The sequence below is a fragment of the Schistocerca serialis genome, chromosome 7 (genome assembly GCF_023864345.2).
Source record: "Schistocerca serialis cubense isolate TAMUIC-IGC-003099 chromosome 7, iqSchSeri2.2, whole genome shotgun sequence".
Lineage (NCBI taxonomy): Eukaryota > Metazoa > Arthropoda > Insecta > Orthoptera > Acrididae > Schistocerca > Schistocerca serialis.
This window is the reverse complement of record NC_064644.1, coordinates 581456206-581474844: the sequence shown is the minus strand read 5'-3', so window position 1 is coordinate 581474844 and position 18639 is coordinate 581456206.

Sequence of the window (18639 nt, the reverse complement as noted above, 5' to 3'; positions counted from 1 at the left end):
ACAAGAGTAATTCAACTACTCAAAACAGATGACTTAGCTTTTAATTTGAATGCTGCATGTCGAAAGGTTCGGGATTAAGATGCGCCCCTGTGCTTACAGGTTATATAGATTAGCAGACAATATGACAATGATAAGCTTACTTCAAAGCAAGCAACTTCATAATTTCAATCGGCAACTGAGGTACGACTGGAACCCAACCCGTTCCTTCTGAGATTTTCATTTTGACTAAAGCCCTGGTGACAGTTGGCTATTAATATTTTCAAAGTTAAACTGATTGCCAGTTATTAACACCGCTCTGATGGAAGGTGCTAAATCCATTAGGTGTGAACAGGTATTACAAGAGAACTCACTCGGCGGAACCACAAGATCCAGCTAAAATACATAAATAATGACCCGGTCCTTCAAACATAGAAACTAACAGCTCAGTACAACAGGTTGTTTTGATTATAACTAGTGACTGAGAAATGCAACAACAATCAAAGAGCTGAACCGGTTAACAGCTAAATCTAACCACAAAGTCCCTCTTTTGTTTAATGGCAACTGTCCCTCATAGATATTGGCAATGTGGGGTTGGGGGGGGGGGGGGGGCTAGAGGGATTGTCGATACTAGACCTGAGCCATTGTTGCCTGACAGAGCAGTCTACTAATTCAATTGCACCACAGCTCATTGACCTATGATGTTCTCCAAAGCGCATGAAGATAGAAACAAATATTTGTAGCAGCTGTAAGATGAAATTAATGGTATTGGGGAATAAGCAACCAGCAAAGTCAACACATCGAAAATAACATCCTGGAATTTGTATAGCTGATTCAGACGTTTTCCTGTAACCTATAATCCACAAATTCTTCGAACTTACTCGAAAAAATCTATTATCGTCTTTACTTGTAACGAAGTTTCCATCGGGACAGTTCTCCCAAGAAAATATTTCTTTGCTATTGGAGGTATCAGTTCTTATTTTGTTTTCAGTACGCGTGACAAAGCGCAAAACTCTGTAAAACATACTTTTATAATCTTTGCTAAATGTACCGTACACGCAGCGCGGGCTAGCCGCGCGGTCTTGGGCGCCTTCTTACGGTCCGTGCGCATGGGTGTGTGTGTTGTCCATAGTGGAAGTTAGTTTGAGTTAGATTAGGTAGTGTGTAGGCTTAGAGATCGATGACCCCAAAAGACCTTTCCACAAACTTAATTTTTTTTTGGTACCGTGCACGCTGTAAATCGCTCCTCCCGACCTGCTATATCTTAGAAACGAACCAATAATTGGTAGTTAGCTCTGTATTTAAATTTCTTGCATTCATTTCGGAAAAAATGACTGTAACATTGGAAGTTTGTGTTAAAATTAAATTTAATTACGCTTGGGGCCGAAAAAGAGTTCGTGTTAACCGATAAAATTTACTATTACAACTAATATATTCCTCCCTGTACTGAATTTTTTTTCGAGTTAACATTGATTTCGTCTTGAACGATTTCGCAGTAACGAGGTTCAACAGTAATGTCGTACTATATTGATCAAATTTTAAGTTTATTGAATATGTACTTAACAAAATCTACATTGACTGATTTTATTTTTCATACCCCTTTGCACACCATATGTGTTGGCTGGAAGAGACCTTTTCCTTACATAAGCCCACTGTAATAAAAAAAAATTAATTTATCACAATGTTGTTAATTGTGTGCGATAAAAAAAATTATTTAATTAATACGAAATGCGTAAAACTGAACATAAATGTGGGAGAAGGGGTGTGTATAAAATTATGGAATGTGTTTTCGTATAAAGATGGGTACTGCATATGTACACGCTGCTCGCGTATATTTACTTAGTGTAATTTTCTCTATTAGACGATACACCTAGATGCAACTTCTCACTAGATGCTGCTCTCGAGTGATAAGTATGGGATGCGTACCCTTAATGTAACACTGTGGTCTGTTACCACAGTTCAAATAAAACTGAGTTTGTTGTACATTTCGGCTACGACGTGTAGTTTTATGTTACACAGCGTAGAACCCTACGTAACGTGACCTAAATTACAAACAAGAAGTATTTTTTTCCGTGGAGACATGTAGGGTTTTAGTACTTACCATTGAAAAGTAAATCATTCATAGAATTTGATATCTGGAAAAATGAAGAAATTTTAGGCAATTTCTTTAGAAATTTCTCCTGTTTATTTTTCTTTTCATTGCTCCACTGGGGTAATCTCTCTATCTTTCACTCATATCTTTCACAACCAGACTTACTAACGAACAAATAACGACTAGATTTACAACGTCTAAACATCATGAACCGCGTGCACAGATTGAAATAAACACATAGATTTTTCTCATTCACATGAAAATGAGAAACACCGTAATCATTGTTGCCTGCTAACGTGCGTCGTTGGAAATGTGAGACTTTCAGTGTTACCAACATGTGAACTCCCGGCTAATTAAGAGTTTAGTGTACGGCCTACGACTTAAGCGTTAACCTTCAGTGAGAGTGTGGAAACATTCTACGAATTTTTGCTGATATATATCGGGGCCCCAATACACCTGGGACCCCGTATCATTCATACGGTTGATACGGCGTTAGCTACGTCCCAGACTGCTGTAAAATCTGCCAAAGATGGCCGCCTATTCCTGTTTGCCTCCTACCTCCACGACCTGTGGTGAGGTGTGAACGTCCAACACATTGTCTCCTACTCCCGTTTAAAGTCACTTATGCCACTGGATTTTCCGATCTGTAGCCGTAATGGTTCACCATTCACCTCTGATCCGTTAGTTATTTCATTTTATTCTTGCTTACGTGTCCGTTATTTGATGATCCGACACAAAGCCCGCCTTTAAATTACGTAAACTCGCATTTAATAGAGGCCAGACTTCCGTAGGCAAGGTAATGAAATAAGAATATGTGAAGAGAATAGAATACTGGCTTTGCATTTATTTTTTGTTGGTGGATTCAGTTTGTCATAAAGGTGCCTAAACAATTTCTATATTTTAAGAGCTTTTAGGTGTTAGTCAGGCCAAAGTTATTGTACCTATCTTGGATCTAAAATATTGTTGATACTGACACTACAATAAAATGAACTGTTTGCTATGCAAGCTTTTATTAAACGAAATCTTTAAACTGCTTCGTTGCGAAAATTTTTCGTCGTATTTGAAATAACCGCGTAAGGCGGCTGATAGTTGTACACCAGCTATGTTCTGTTTCCTGGCGACGCGGCAACTATACATTGATAGAAATTGTTTAATTGTTCGAAACATTGAAATCAGTGATTGGAAGGTTTCCTTAAATAACAACAAGGTTAACATTTCGTGCACATATTAACAATTAGAACGTACCCGCATGCTCAACTTAAATGACTCTTTCTCCAATAGCAGCGAAAACAATAGTAGAGCAGATAAAATATCTAACAGCTATTACGACCGTTTTTTGATAGAGTAAGAAAAGATATTATTATCTATAATTGCTGTTGTCAGGGATGGTAGCTATGTTCTTCAGACCATGTCTCTGGCGGAAAATAGTTATCTATAGAGACATTTTAATAATGGTTCAAAAATCACTCACTGTTTAACGTCCTAATTTGGAGACTTCATACGTTTACGTACTTTCCTTAACGATCCAGGTGCCCACATCATTACCAGGCGCAATTCAACCTCTCGGTTGAAAGTGGTCACAAAGGTTTGGCTCAATTTGTGCAATCAGCAGAACTGTGAGTATACTCTAACAAGAGCCGCGTCTTTCGAAGAGAATCGCCCAGTCGTGCCTTCCTACTGTTACATAATGATTAGCAAACAGAGCTGCAGACACGGCAGTGAGACATCGGACAGTTCCTGTCCGGAACGCCTACCTACGAACATGGAAGCGCCAGCCACCCAAACATGGTACCTTGCTCTTGCGGCCAACACACAACAGAGACACTTCCAATTGTCCAGCTCGTACACAGCACATAGTTGGCTGTCTCAAACGAAAGTTGCTGCGAAACACACATTCGGAAAAGCGATCTACGTTTAAATCTGCGTCTCACAAGCTACAGTACGGTGACTAAGATGAGTGTACATGGTATGCCATAATCATTTTACCTTTTTGCGATTTTCGGAATGTATGAGGTTAACAAACTGTCAGTATTCCCGTGTACAGATTTGAGTTTTCTGTTCCGGACAACGTCGTGCACAATCAAGGCTATGTATCGAACATACTTCGCAATAATTAGTATATGGTGTATACCATTTTGAACAGTAAAGTGCTGTGATGACCCAAAGCCGAAATCACTCACAGCAAAACAAAGTTCTGCTTACTAGTAGCTTTGGTGTTATATGAGGAACGGTCAACATTCAGTGATACGACAAGAACGACCATTCAAAGCCAAAAGTCTAGTAAACAGGATATCTTGAAAACTATGAGCACTTCTTCATCTTCGACACTGTGAAACAAATCTCTTCCACTGCAAGCTCTTTGCTTTTCATACTCCGACAGGTGGCAGTAAAGACCATAATAAGAAAAGCAGGCCTGTAAAGTGCATAACGTAAGAGCTATGACCACATTTTCGTCTTATTCGCCGTGAAACGTTTCTCTTCTAATGAACAAGTGCTCATAACTCATGACCTTTTTTTTTTTCTTGAGTGCATCTATAGCCGGCCGCGGTGGTCTAGCGGTTCTAGGCGCGCAGTCCGGAACCGCGCGACTGCTACGGTTGCAGGTTCGAATCCTGCCTCGGGCATGGATGTGTGTGATGTCCTTAGGTTAGTTAGGTTTAAGTAGTTCTAAGTTCTAGGGGACTGATGACCACAGTAGTTAAGTCCCATAGTGCTCAGAGCCATTTGAACCACTTTTGCGTCTATACTAACTACTGCCAAAATATTAAAAGCAAAGACCGTGGGGTGGAGGAGATTTGTTTCACAGTTCCGAAAATGAAGAAGTGGTGATTGCTCGCTCTTAACGTATACATTTTCGAGCCCAAGTTTATTTAAGGTTTTGCTACGAATGGTCGTTCCTGTCCTATGCCTAAATATTGACCGTTCCTCCTGCGATATCCTGTATATAACACCAAAAGCTGCTGTCAAGTAAACATTTTTTTTGTTGCTGCGACTGATTTCGGCTTTTGCATTTTACAGCTGAAAATGGTATACACCACGTTTCTTACAGCAATGTCTGCAGCTATGCTCTCCCATTCTTGTTCTGTTAGCTGCAAATGACTTAAGCCTAGATAGTGGCGAAAATGAGCGTACACAAAATTAACTCCTCCGAATTGTCTAAAACCAGAGAAGGTATGCAGAGAGATAACAAGATCGTTATCGGTGGTCGAGAAATGTGTATCGCCGACTGGGGGGCACGGATCCACAATAGTGGTCATGTGCGGACGACGTACACAACCAACAAAGAAGTCAGAATACGTGTTATATATAATAGAAGGGCAGATATTCTTGCTCTGACAAATTTCTTCCCCACCATTTTTTTTTATCAGGGATATAGTATAAGATTATGGGTGAACAGAAATAGCGACTGCGACATTGCACTCAAGGGTTATAGCGTCCATACTTAATGCATGTTCATCAGGCATTAAGAGATTTTTAATATAAGGTTCGCTTTTTGCATAATGTTTATAATTCAGTATCTGGACTTAATGACTATCGTACCGCAGGCTGATGGTGTCACTTTTAAATCTAATAGCGAGGTAAATACCTGCAATAGTCATTAGTGGTCAGGAGTAAACACACCCGCGAGCAACGCAACTAGAATATCTGGAGCATAAACACGAGGTCTGGCCGCTTTCATTATACCTAATTTTACTTTTTGTGTAAGAAATTACGTCGCGAGCGATACACTGAATTCCTACAGCATGCACTAGGGAGTTTCCGGCCGATTTTGCACTAGAAACACGTTTCTTAATGTGAGTGCAGCAAAAACAAGCTACATTCACAAATAGTTTCTCTTAGATTTCAGAAAACCCTGCAAATCTAGACTAAAGGAAATCGTTGAGGCCGCGCTTCCAACTCTTGAGCACATCAAGCTAAGTATCAACGCAAAGAAAGATGTCTGCCTCTGCTTACTTACATCAGGTACGATAACAATGTGAAGCGCCAGGTATTATTGTTCTTTCGCTACAATAATACAATTTCTACTCATTCTTTATGTTGCATCTTCTTTGTGCCCGTTCAATTCTCGACACCACGTAGCATTGAAACTAGAGATATATAGCCATCTAATCGCAACGATGGCTATATTCGTTAAAGATTATTTATCTCTACAGCGGCTTCGATTCATCGTGCTCACTCTAAATCGCACCCAAATCTCGGAAGTAGTACTTGTCGTTGTGTGTAAATGGCTACAACTCTCCCCTGACACGCCAACTCTGGGGGTTTTCCATGCACCAATATTCGACTGGTACGGCCTGCGCCCACAATCTAGGACCAGCTCGCCGGCAAAAAAACCAAACAAAACAAAGTTTGTTGCTGTCCTTTACAGCAGCGAGGTGTGGAGTCTGCTAACATGTTCTACATTACGAATCAAACGACATTGTATATATAGTGGTCCATTGATAGTGATCGAACCAAGTATCTCACGAAACAAGAGTCAAACGAAAAAACTACAAAGAACGAAACTTGTCTAGCCTGAAGGGGGAAACCAGATGGCGCTATGATTGGCCCGCTAGATGGCCATAGGTCAAACGGATATCAACTGCGTTTTCTTAAATAGGAACCCCCATTTTTATTACATATTCGTGTAGTACGTAAAGAAATATGAATGTTTTAGTTGGACCACTTTTCTCGCTTTGTCATAGATGGCGCTGTAATAGTCACAAACGTGTAAGTACGTGGTATCACGTAACATTCCGCCAGTGCGGACGGTATTTGCTTCGTGATACATTACCCGTGTTAAAACGGACCGTTTACCAATTGCGGAAAAGGTCGATAACGTGTTGATGTATGGCTATTGTGATCAAAATGCCCAACGGGCGTGTGGTATGTATGCTGCTCGGTATCCTGGACGACATCATCCAAGTGTCCGGACCGTTCGCCCGATTGTTACGTTATTTAAGGAAACAGGAAATGTTCAGTCACATGTGAAACGTCAAACACGACCTGCATCAAATGATGATGCCCAAGTAGGTGTGTTTTAGCTGTTGTCGCACCTAATCCGCACATCAGTAGCAAACAAACTGCGCGAGAATCGGGAATCTCAAAAACGTCGGTGTTGATAATGCTACATCAACATCAATTGCACCCGTACCATATTTCTATGCACCAGGAATTTCTTGCGTACGTATGTATGTCGTGTACAGTTCTGCCACTGGGAACAAGAGGAATTACGGGACGATGACAGATTTTTTGCAAGCGTTCTATTTAGCGACGAAGCGTCATTCACCAACAGCGGTAACATAAACCGGCATAACATGCACTATTGGCTAACGGAAAATCCACGATGGCTGCGGCAAGTGGAACATCAGCGACCATGGCGGGTTAATGTATGGTGCGACATTATAGGAGGAAGGATAATTGGCCGCATTTTGTCGATGGCAATCTAAATGGTGCAATGTATGCTGATTTCCTACATAATGTTGTACCGATGTTACTACAAGATGTTTCACTGCATGACAGAATGGCAATGTACTTCCAACATGATGGATGTCCGGCACGTAGCTCGCGTGCGGTTGAAGCGGTATTGAATAGCATATTTCAAGACAGGTGGATTGGTCGTCGAAGCACCATCATGGCCCGCACGTTCACCGGATCTGACGTCCCCGGATTTCTTTCTGTGGGGAAAGTTGAATGATATTTGCTATCGTGATCCACCGACAACGCCTGACAACATGCGTCAGCGCATTGTCATTGTCAATGCATGTGCGAACATTACGGAAGGCGAACTACTCGCCGTTGAGAGGAATGTCGTTACACGTATTGCCAAATGCATTGACGATGACGGACACCAATTTGAGCATTAATTGCATTAATGTGGTATTTAGAGGTAATCACGTAACAGCATGCGTTCTCAGAAATGGTAAGTTCATAAAGGTACATGTATCACATTGGAACAACCGAAATAAAATATTCTAACGTACTTACGTTCTGTATTTTAATTTAAAAAACCTACCTGTTACCAACTGTTCGTCTAAAATTGTGAGCCATATGTTTGTGACTATTACAGCGCTATCTATCACAGAGCGAAAAACATGGTCCAACTAAAACATTTATATTTCTTTATGCACTACACGAATATGTAATAAAAAATGGAGGTTCCTATTTGAAAAAACGCAGTTGATATCCGTTGACCTATGGCAGCGCCATCTAGCGGGCCAACAATAACTCCATCTGGTTTCCCCCTTCAAGCTAGACAAGTTTGGTTCTCTATAGTTTTTTCGTTGGATGCTTATTTCGTGATGTATTTGGCCCGGTCACGGTCAATGGACCACTCTATATAGCCGAATCTTCGCTAACAGCAACCACAGCCGCAGAGATCTGAGGATCGCAAGACGCTTACATTTGCTAGAACATCATTCCGGCAGGAAGGATCTATCAACAAAAACCATTTTTTGTCAGTACGTGACACTCACACTGTCTATACACAGGATGAAATTACTAAAACCGACAAACTGCAGGAACGGATTTCTGACTGGAAGTGGAGGAGAAAAGGTACTATGAACACTAGTCCGTAAGTGGACGGTGTGCGCGCAATGAGAACAAATCCTCCCGGAACACTGTACACAGATGAACGGCACCCACGTCACAACAGATGTTCAAAGTGGCCTCCGTGGCATGCAATACATGCGTTCGCACGTCGCACAGTGGATTTCCACTCTCTTTCGCACGTTTCAGCCTCTTTCCGAATAGTGTCATAGGCGTCGTGAACACGCTGTTGAATGATCTGCACGCCAGGAACCGGTTCAGCATACACAACGCCTTTCAGATATTCTCAGGGGAAAAAATTCAGGGAGTTTAAGTCCGGTGATATAGCAGCCCATACTACAGGGCATCAGCATCCTATCCAACATCCGCGAAAGGTGTTGTTGAGGTGTGGACGAAGAGTAAAGCCAATGGGAGCTTGCTCTCTCATGCAGTAACCAAATGATCTGTCGTAATGCCCAAGTCACGTTCTCAAGCAGCCCAGCCAGCGTATTCCTCAGGAATTTCAGGTGCGTTCCTTCGTCGATGCGCTGAGGAATAATAACTGGTCAAATTGTATGGTCACCAAGAATCCCTGACCACACACTGATGCTGAACTAATTGTGATGAGACGTCTCAGCTATTCCTCCAGGATCGTCTGTAGCCATTTACACACTGATGCCAGTTCTTCGTTTAAAAAGAGGACGTATGAGAGATATCCTATAATTGTGATGGTCTGGTGTAAAAATCATCGACAAAATCCACTGGTAATCCTTACTCTCGTTTCAGGTGATAGGTGTAATAGCGTTTGTTCAAAAATGGTTCAAATGGCTCTGAGCACTATGGGACTTAACATCTGTGGTCATCAGTCCCCTAGAACTTAGAACTACTTAAACCTAACTAACCTAAGGACACCACACACATCCATGCCCGAGGCAGGATTCGAACCTGCGACCGCAGCAGTCGCGCGGTTCCTGACTGAGCGCCTAGAACCGCTCGGCCACCACGACTAGCATTTGCCACTCAGGACATACATACGAGTAATCGTACTTTGGATTGCACAATACTGGTGAGCTACTTGCTTGGCTCTTGTATTATGGTTCGTATCACGGTATAAGTGTATATTTTTTTATTTTTATAATTATATATTTTGTGATTTTGGTTGGGGTGGCTTTAAATATTGTGGGCTAGCATAACACTTTTAATTAACTTATACCGCGATAACACTCGTACGGACATCGGCTGCCCCGAAGTACGTTTTAGCAAACAGAACACAGCATGTTGTTATCAATGGAGAGACGTCTACAGACGTTAAAGTAACCTCTGGCGTGCCACAGGGGAGTGTTATGGGACCATTGTTTTTCACAATATATATAAATGACCTAGTAGATAGCGTCGGAAGTTCCATGCGGCTTTTCGCGGATGATGCTGTAGTATACAGAGAAGTTGCAGCATTAGAAAATTGTAGCGAAATGCAGGAAGATCTGCAGCGGATAGGCACTTGGTGCAGGGAGTGGCAACTGTCCCTTAGCATAAACAAATGTAATCTATTGCGAATACATAGAAAGAAGGATTCTTTATTGTATGATTATATGATAGCGGAACAAACACTTCTGTAAAATATCTGGGAGTATGCGTGCGGAACGATTTGAAGTGGAATGATCATATAAAATTAATTGTTGGTAAGGCGGGTACCAGGTTGAGATTCATTGGGAGAGTGCTTAGAAAATGTAGTCCATCAACAAAGGAGGTGGCTTACAAAACACTCGTTCGACCTATACTTGAGTATTGCTCATCAGTGTGGGATCCGTACCAGATCGGTTTGACGGAGGAGATAGAGAAGATCCAAAGAAGAGCGGCGCGTTTCGTCACAGGTTTATTTGGTAACCGTGATAGCGTTACGGAGATGCTTAATAAACTCAAGTGGCAGACTCTGCAAGAGAGACGCTCTGCATCGCGGTGTAGCTTGCTCGCCAGGTTTCGAGAGGGTGCGTTTCTGGATGAGGTATCGAATATATTGCTTCCCCCTACTTATACCTCCCGAGGAGATCACGAATGTAAAATTAGAGAGATTAGAGCGCGCACGGAGGCTTTCAGACAGTCGTTCTTTCCGCGAACCATACGCGACTGGAACAGGAAAGGGAGGTAATGACAGTGGCACGTAAAGTGCCCTCCGCCACACACACCGTTGGGTGGCTTGCGGAGTATAAATGTAGGTGTAGATGTAGATGTAGATATAATATTTTTTAAACACAGCGCGCGACTCACCGCCTTCTAATAAGTAGTTTGCGTGAGCTCTGCTATTTACAAAAGAAAATATACGTATTCTTAAGCAAACTGTGATTATTAATATGAGTCTCAAGGGCTACTGGTTATTTATGTACCAAATTACATAAAGATTAACTGAGATATTGCGTAATGTAATGATTTTTTAATATTTATTTTTCATTATTGGCAAGGAAAAACTGAAGAATCTCGTCTGCCGTTAGGCGGCCAAAATGAAACATACTGAACTCACTCAGTATTCTAAATATTAATGAACGAAATCTATTTTGACTCTTTTTAACATTGAAATTAATGAAAGATCAAAATTGAAAAGTCTCTCGCATTTACATTTAACATTATGACATGATATTTTAATTAAATAATACAGTCAGGGTAATGGCCGTCTAAATCCTGCAAGGGCAGATGAGCTCCCTGTACTGCAAATTTCTGTAAAAACTTTTTTAATTATAATTAATGGTTGTGATCATGAGAGGTGACAACTAAGTCAATAATACACACTTTCTAATAACAATTTCTTTTATATTTTTCAAAATACAGAAAAAACTTAGGTTAATTATCAGACAGCACTACAATGGTGGCCTACCGCTAGACGAAACAAAACAGGAGAGCTAGTTCAATCAAAGCATTGTGTCTGATCTTCATGGACTATGTTACACAGAGATTATACAAAAAACTGTGTTTTGTTAATTACATCGTGTAACTTCCCCACAAAATTGAATAAATAATAATAATAATATGATTATGATTCTAGTGTAACCTCAGAACAAAATTGGTTCTCATTTATAACCTCCCTACAGAAATTCATTCACATTTAACCTCCACACAAAATTTGTTTCCCATTTAATGTACCCACAAAATCCATTTCTCATCTAATGTAAGCTCGAAACAGAAAAATTCCTAAACCTCGTAATATAAAATAAATTCAGTAACCTGGTAAATTTTGGACGACAGCATTTCTGCGTCATGGCCCTGTAAGATCATTCTGAATAAAAAAAGGAAAAATTCTTACCTCAATAAAATTGCCGAATATATCTGCTCTTACAATAAATTTTTCCGGCCAAGCTGTGTGCAGTGCTGGCCGATAGATTGGTCATTTTTGAAAGGAAGGAAGTGATTTTTCTTTTGCAACAATCGGAATCATCATGGATTGGGGAAATTAGTAAATTCTTTAAATTGAAGTGAATGCTAGTTAGAAATTACTTTATATGACAAAGATTATTATTAGGACATATTTTAAAACATTTACATGGGTGTTCAGATAACATTACTAGATATGCGCGATGCTGCTTTTTACCTTATACAATAATACTCAGGCTCCGGCATCGCTGCACCGCGACCGACCAGCCAACACGATACACCATACCAGACCAAAGCAGACTCCAGACTAGCCACTAGCAACAACTTAGTACTACAGCTACACAGTTCCTACTCAGTTAACACTGCTCTCTGATCAGCGATTCTCTTATACCTTGCATATCGCAGGCAGCGCATGAGCAATACATCGAAATTACATCTGCTCGGACCTCTTACAATCGATATTTGTGTTTTGATAATAATAACTTACGTTCTTTACTATTTGTTATACATCGCACACCCGTACACAGTCTTGAAATCATTTATAATTCACACGTCTCATAGCAAAAACTTCCTTTCCCTTTCTCCAAATGTCCATTTATGTGACGTACCGTCACATTCGTCTCAATTTCTTGTAGAACCCGGTTTTCCAAATCTGTGGTACGCACAGTCCGCCGCCTCCCTGCGCGTTCGTCTGTCTGAAAGAACCCATGATCGCCCTGAGTCCCACAAAGTGCTCGAAATGTTGTGTGTTGTGGTTGACGTCTGTGAGGGTACTTGTTTTGGTCTAACCAACCACCTCTCGACTGTTCCCATCTGCTTGGTCATACACAATCTGGCATGTGCATGACGCGGATACCTGACCATTCTGGCGTTTACATTTCGCTGCGTCAATCACACAGCCTGTAGCGCACACGGAACACACGGCAGGTAGTCAGTGAAACTGACATTCGACAGCACCATCTACCGTGGCAACGATGCATTTCCAGACGCATGTTCGTAGGACATTTTTGCTCCACTTCCAGTCAGGAATCCGTCCCTGCAATTAGTCCGTTTTATTAACTGTGACCCTTTACAATGTGAAAAAAGTTCGTGCAGTCCGATGGCACAGCGCGATTCCTTTCGTACTAACACAGCAAAAACTCCAACAAAACCTTGTCCTATGCATATTTTCGGTAGAAAATGGACCAAGAAAAGTTAAGTATCTACAGGCAGTACTCTGTGTCTGTGGTACACAGTTAGTATTCCGGGTACAGTTGTGCTCCAGACATGTGAGGTCGAGAGTCTGTTTCCGTGCCTAGACAATTTTTTTTTTTAATTTCTGCTTTTGTACTTCTTGAATCTGTATATGGTTCTTAACAGGTATGCTGCAATCAGAATTGGTCCTGTAAGAAACACGTGCCATTATACAGGGTGTCCCAGCTATCTTGTCCACCCAAAATATGTCTGGAACAATAACAGCTATTGAAAAACGACTTTCACCGGTATCAATGTAGGGCTGGGGCCCACGAATGTACATATTTGGAAACATTCTAAAACGAAAGTATATGTGTTTTTTAAAACAAAATTATGTTTTTTTAAATGGACCTCCTATATTTTTTCTTCAGCACTCCATAGCATGACAAAGCACATACACAATGGCGTTAATTGCATCGCAATATTCCCTTTACATTCCGAGATATTGAGACGCGAAGTTGACGCTTGAAACACCCGACATGCGCTGCTAGCGCACGTCCTGAGGCTCAGGCGTGAACTCCATGCTGCCCGTAATCGCGATGTGATTGACATGTGTAATCACACCTCCATACTTATCAAGAGGTTCGAAACGAATAATACGGTCTGCTGCCATCAACTCTCATAAGTACATAATGGTTTCCCTCTTGCACATTTTACGTATCTACGTACACAATATGAACCAGTACCGATCGGTGTACATCCGTCAGGTTGTCTTATTTATCCTGCACACCCAAAATAAGGTTTATCTAATGCGTTATATGACCCATTCTGCCTGTCGCGCAGGGCCTGGCTGTACCTAGTCAAGTGTCCAACGTAGTTCTCACTACTGCCACAGTTACCACTTCGCCTTGTTTATGATTTGCGACCCATGCAAACTCCTGTACTCCACCACCCTCCGAGCATCCCATTTGTTTTTGCTTTGGCATGCAGTACACCGCTTACCAGTGTAGTCGTGCATCAGAGTAATCTAGTGATGGCACGGAGGTGGTACACATTGTGAATAAACGTTGTGTTGTGGAACTTATACTGTACAGTATAATGTACACACATGAAGATATGGTAGAAATGCTGCTGATCTATGGAGAATGTACGTTGACGGGAAATACGTTATGAGATTGCTTGTTTGTTGATAGTACTGTTAGCGAACATTATGATTATTAAGTTAATACATCTGTTTTCTACCCTACTCTACCTACCTGTACTGTACCCTGTTGTAGGTGGACGAAATGTTGTTCAGGCAGAACGACTGTACAGAAGACGATTCCCTGACAAGCCATCGCCTTCGCGCCGGATGTTTGGTCGTCTCACATCTCGTCTACGTGAAACGGGAAGCTTAAATCCAAGACCTCGACATCGTCCTAGAACACGCACAGATGAACGTGCTGAAGTTGCTGTGCTCGCTACCATAGCTGTGAATCCTCAAATCAGCACACGTCAAATTGAACGTGAAGTTTGTGTGTCGAAATCAAGTGCACAGCGTATTCTTAAACGTCATAAATTTCATCCTTACCATGTTCATTTACACCAAGATCTTCATGGAAATGACTTCCGCAATAGGGTAACATTTTGTCGGTGGGCTCAACAAAAACTTCTGACTAATCCAATTTTTTTTGCAGATGTTCTCTTTACCGACGAGGCATCATTCTCCAACAAAGGAATTGTCAATATGAGGAATATGCATTATTGGTCCGCAGACAATCCAAAATGGCTCCGTCAGGTAGAGCATCAACGTCCATGGAAAGTTAATATTTGGTGTGGGATTATTGGAGATACCATTATCGGACCTTTCTTTATAAATGGCATCCAAAATGGTAGACAATACTCCAGATTTATACGACACAATCTTCCTGTTCTCTTGGACACCGTACCTCTGAACCGGAGAATGGTCATGTGGTATCAGCATGACGGATGCCCTGCACATAACGCCTTACGAGCACGACGACTTCTGAACCGTAAGTTCCCTGGTAGGTGGATTGGACGACGTGGCCCGGTTTGGTGGCCTGCCCGATCTCCGGACCTTAAACCGCTGGATTATTTTCTTTGGGGAGCAGTGAAGGATGCTGTTTACCAACATGAACCAACAACACCAGAGGACATGAAGCAACGCATTATTGATGCTTGTACAGCCATCAAAGAGGAAACAGTAGCACGAAGTAGGGCATCCTTCATCAGCAGAGTGACCACATGAATGCACGCCAATGGGCATCACTTTGAGCATGAGATGTGAACGCTAAGTTTAGTATGTAGTGCTGGTATCACAGTGGAAGTTTCTACAAAGAGCCATTTTATCCAGTGATGTTAAGAAACATTTGTTTGCAACAATTTGTCAATTAACGCATTAGATAAACATAACATTGATAATTACGTGATAATAAATCTAATTGGTTAAACATGTTTACATTCATCTTCTATGTCCTACCTGAACTTCCCAAATCAAAACATTTCTACCTAAACAACGGTAAAACTTTTAGTCCACTTGCTCATTTCACTAAAACCATCAACATGAACTTTACTATTACGAGTGAATGATTAACTGTCACTTGCGCTATATCTACAGTAAAGTAAAGTTTTAACGTTGAACGGCATTACTTTTTTAGTAACGGATTAACGATAAGCGAAGTTAACCTTTTTGACTAACGTTGCGGTACACAGATATGTTACAGAACCGCATCATCCCTAGCCTACGGGATAAATACCTGCTGGAATGTACGACGTTAATGCAGGATGGCAGCAGACGGTATTATTCGTTTCGGACCTCTTGATAAGTATGGAAGTGTGATTACGCATGTCAATCACATCGCGATTACGGGCAGCATGGGGTTCACGCCTGAGCGTCAGGACGTGCGCTAGCAGCGAATGTCGGGTGTTTCAAGCGTCAACTTCGCGTCTTAATATCTCGCGATGTAATGGGAATATTGCGATGCAATCAACCCCATCGTGTATGTGCTTTGTCATGCTATGGATTGCTGAAGAAGAAATATAGGAGGTCCATTTAAAGAAACATAAATTTGTGTTAAAAACACATATGGTTTCGTTTTAGAATGTTTCCAAATATGTACATTCATGGGCCCCAGCCCTACATTGATACCGGTGAAAGTCGTTTTCCAATAGCTGTTATTGTTCCAGAGATATTTTGGGTGGACAAGATAGCTGGGACACCCTGCATAGAAGTTAAACCGGTATGAGAGTACAATCATTTCCGTTGTTCCGTTTTTGGAGACATATTAGGCCTTTAATCTTTTACGCATTCTCTTGCATGCAAGGAGCCTTCCTTTGTCTGTACTACTTTCTTTTTTTTCTGTGAGATCGTAACGCCCCCTTAGAAAAATTTATGAATGATTGTGCTGGTAAACTTCTTACGTCATTTGAATTTCAAACAGCTGAGCAAAACGGAACGTACTGCGACATTTCTCTCTTTACTTATTCTGATCATCACTAAACAGACACACACTATTTTTAGCGCAACGCAATCTGACTTTCAATAATCTCTACAAAAGAATGGCCCTGACTAAAGTTAACCTATACCTTCCACAAATCACTTACCTCACAAAAATCTTCGTTACTCGAACTACTGCAATACAGCGAGCGCCACTACTGCCAGCTAAATAAAAGATTCAAAGGCACTGACTACTGATAGGCATAGTTAGCGAATGAAAGATTTTGATAGAGAACAAACAATGTATTTACCTTAATAGTGTTCAAAAGTCATAATATATTAACACCCAACTGCCCAACACTACAATAGCAAATTCTAACAATGCAAACCAGCCACAGGCTGCACACAGCACAGTCAGTGATTTACAACATCCCCTCTTCCAAAGTAAGGAGACTCCGCGTCGTTGCCTCTTGCTTTGTCCCTTTCATTTCTTTTATCTTACACATCGCTGCATCGGAAGAAATCACATACCCACAGCGTCAGAGTCTGAGGTTTCGCACTGCTTCCTCAACTACAGTCGAAAATATTTTCATACTTATCACTTACTAATCCATTACATATCTTCAGGACATTGCGTCACCAGTAACACTAGAAACACGCTTTACGGGTAATTACTGACCTCTGTTACAATACTTATTACCAAGTTGTAATGACTAATTATGACTTTTATCCATGACCACATTTCCTTCTTACATTTCTGTGTCTGTCTGTACTTTTTGACCGTGAAAATTTACGCTACATGTGTTAAGTATTGGACAACATAAAGTAAAAACTCAGTGAAACTTCACTAATCTGTGTTATTCGTCATTTTATCCATAGTCTTTTATGTCTGTGAAGTACGTATCTGAAGCAAACTGGAAAGAGAAGTATTGTCAAATTCGAAATGCTGCGGTGTAGATACAATTACGAAATACAAAGGGGATTAAAATGAAAACCTTAAACGTGTAATTTAAAATCAATAGAACGCGCCGTTATTGTGTAAGTTGGCGGTACTGTTACCAGTTACGTAAGGAATATCTTCCAGGCGGCAGCATTCTGCAGGCAACCGGAATGCTATCACGCTTGCTGGAGAACATACTTTTTTAATACGTTTTCTGCGCAGTGAAGATACGAAACCCATTTGAATCCATCGATGAATGAAGGTGCAATAAAGTGATGCATTTCTATAACTTCAGAAAGTGTACAAGGGCGAGGAGAAAGTTCGTAAATGACGCTCAGCGACCGTATCAGGCAAATCGCGTTGTGTCACCAGAGTGTACCGCTGTAGCTGAAGCCATTGTAATGGAAAATCGTAGTTGGACGGTGGATGAAACAGCCGCAAATCAAATCATTAGTCATGGCTCAGTACATTACATCGTTCATGAAGTGCTTACGTTTTACAAAGTCTCTGCAAGATATGTGCCACTGCAGGTCACTCTAGAACCGAAGCAACGCGTTTGCACCTGTGAAGAACTTCTGCGGCACTTTGAAGGAGAATGTGATAGCTTCTTCGCGAGAATCTTTACAGGAGACGAAGCCTTGGTACACTACTGCCAACCAGAAACAACGACATTGAACATACAATGGTGCCATTCCTTATCACCAAAACCCAAAATGCTCTGGACGCAGTCATCTATAGGGAAAGATTTGCTGATACCCTCTTGGGATGCGCCGGCCGGGGTGTCCGAGCGGTTCTAGGCGCTACAGTCTGGAACCGCGCGACCGCTACGGCCGCTGGTTCGAATCCAGCCTCGGGCATGGATGTGTGTCATGTCCTTAGGTTGGTTAGGTTTAAGTAGTTCTAAGTTCTAGGGGGCTGATAACCCCAGAAGTTAAGTCCCATAGTGCTCAGAGCCATTTGAACCTCTTGGGATGAACGTCAAGGTGTCTATGAACACAACAGCACACAAAGAAACACAGTCGCCAGTGCGTCATATCGCAACACATAAAAGAATCAGCTTCGACCTGCAGTAAGATCAAAGCGATGTCGGTTTCTGACAACAGCTGTAATTTGGCAACATGACACTGTTCGGCGTCATACTGCAACACTTGCAAC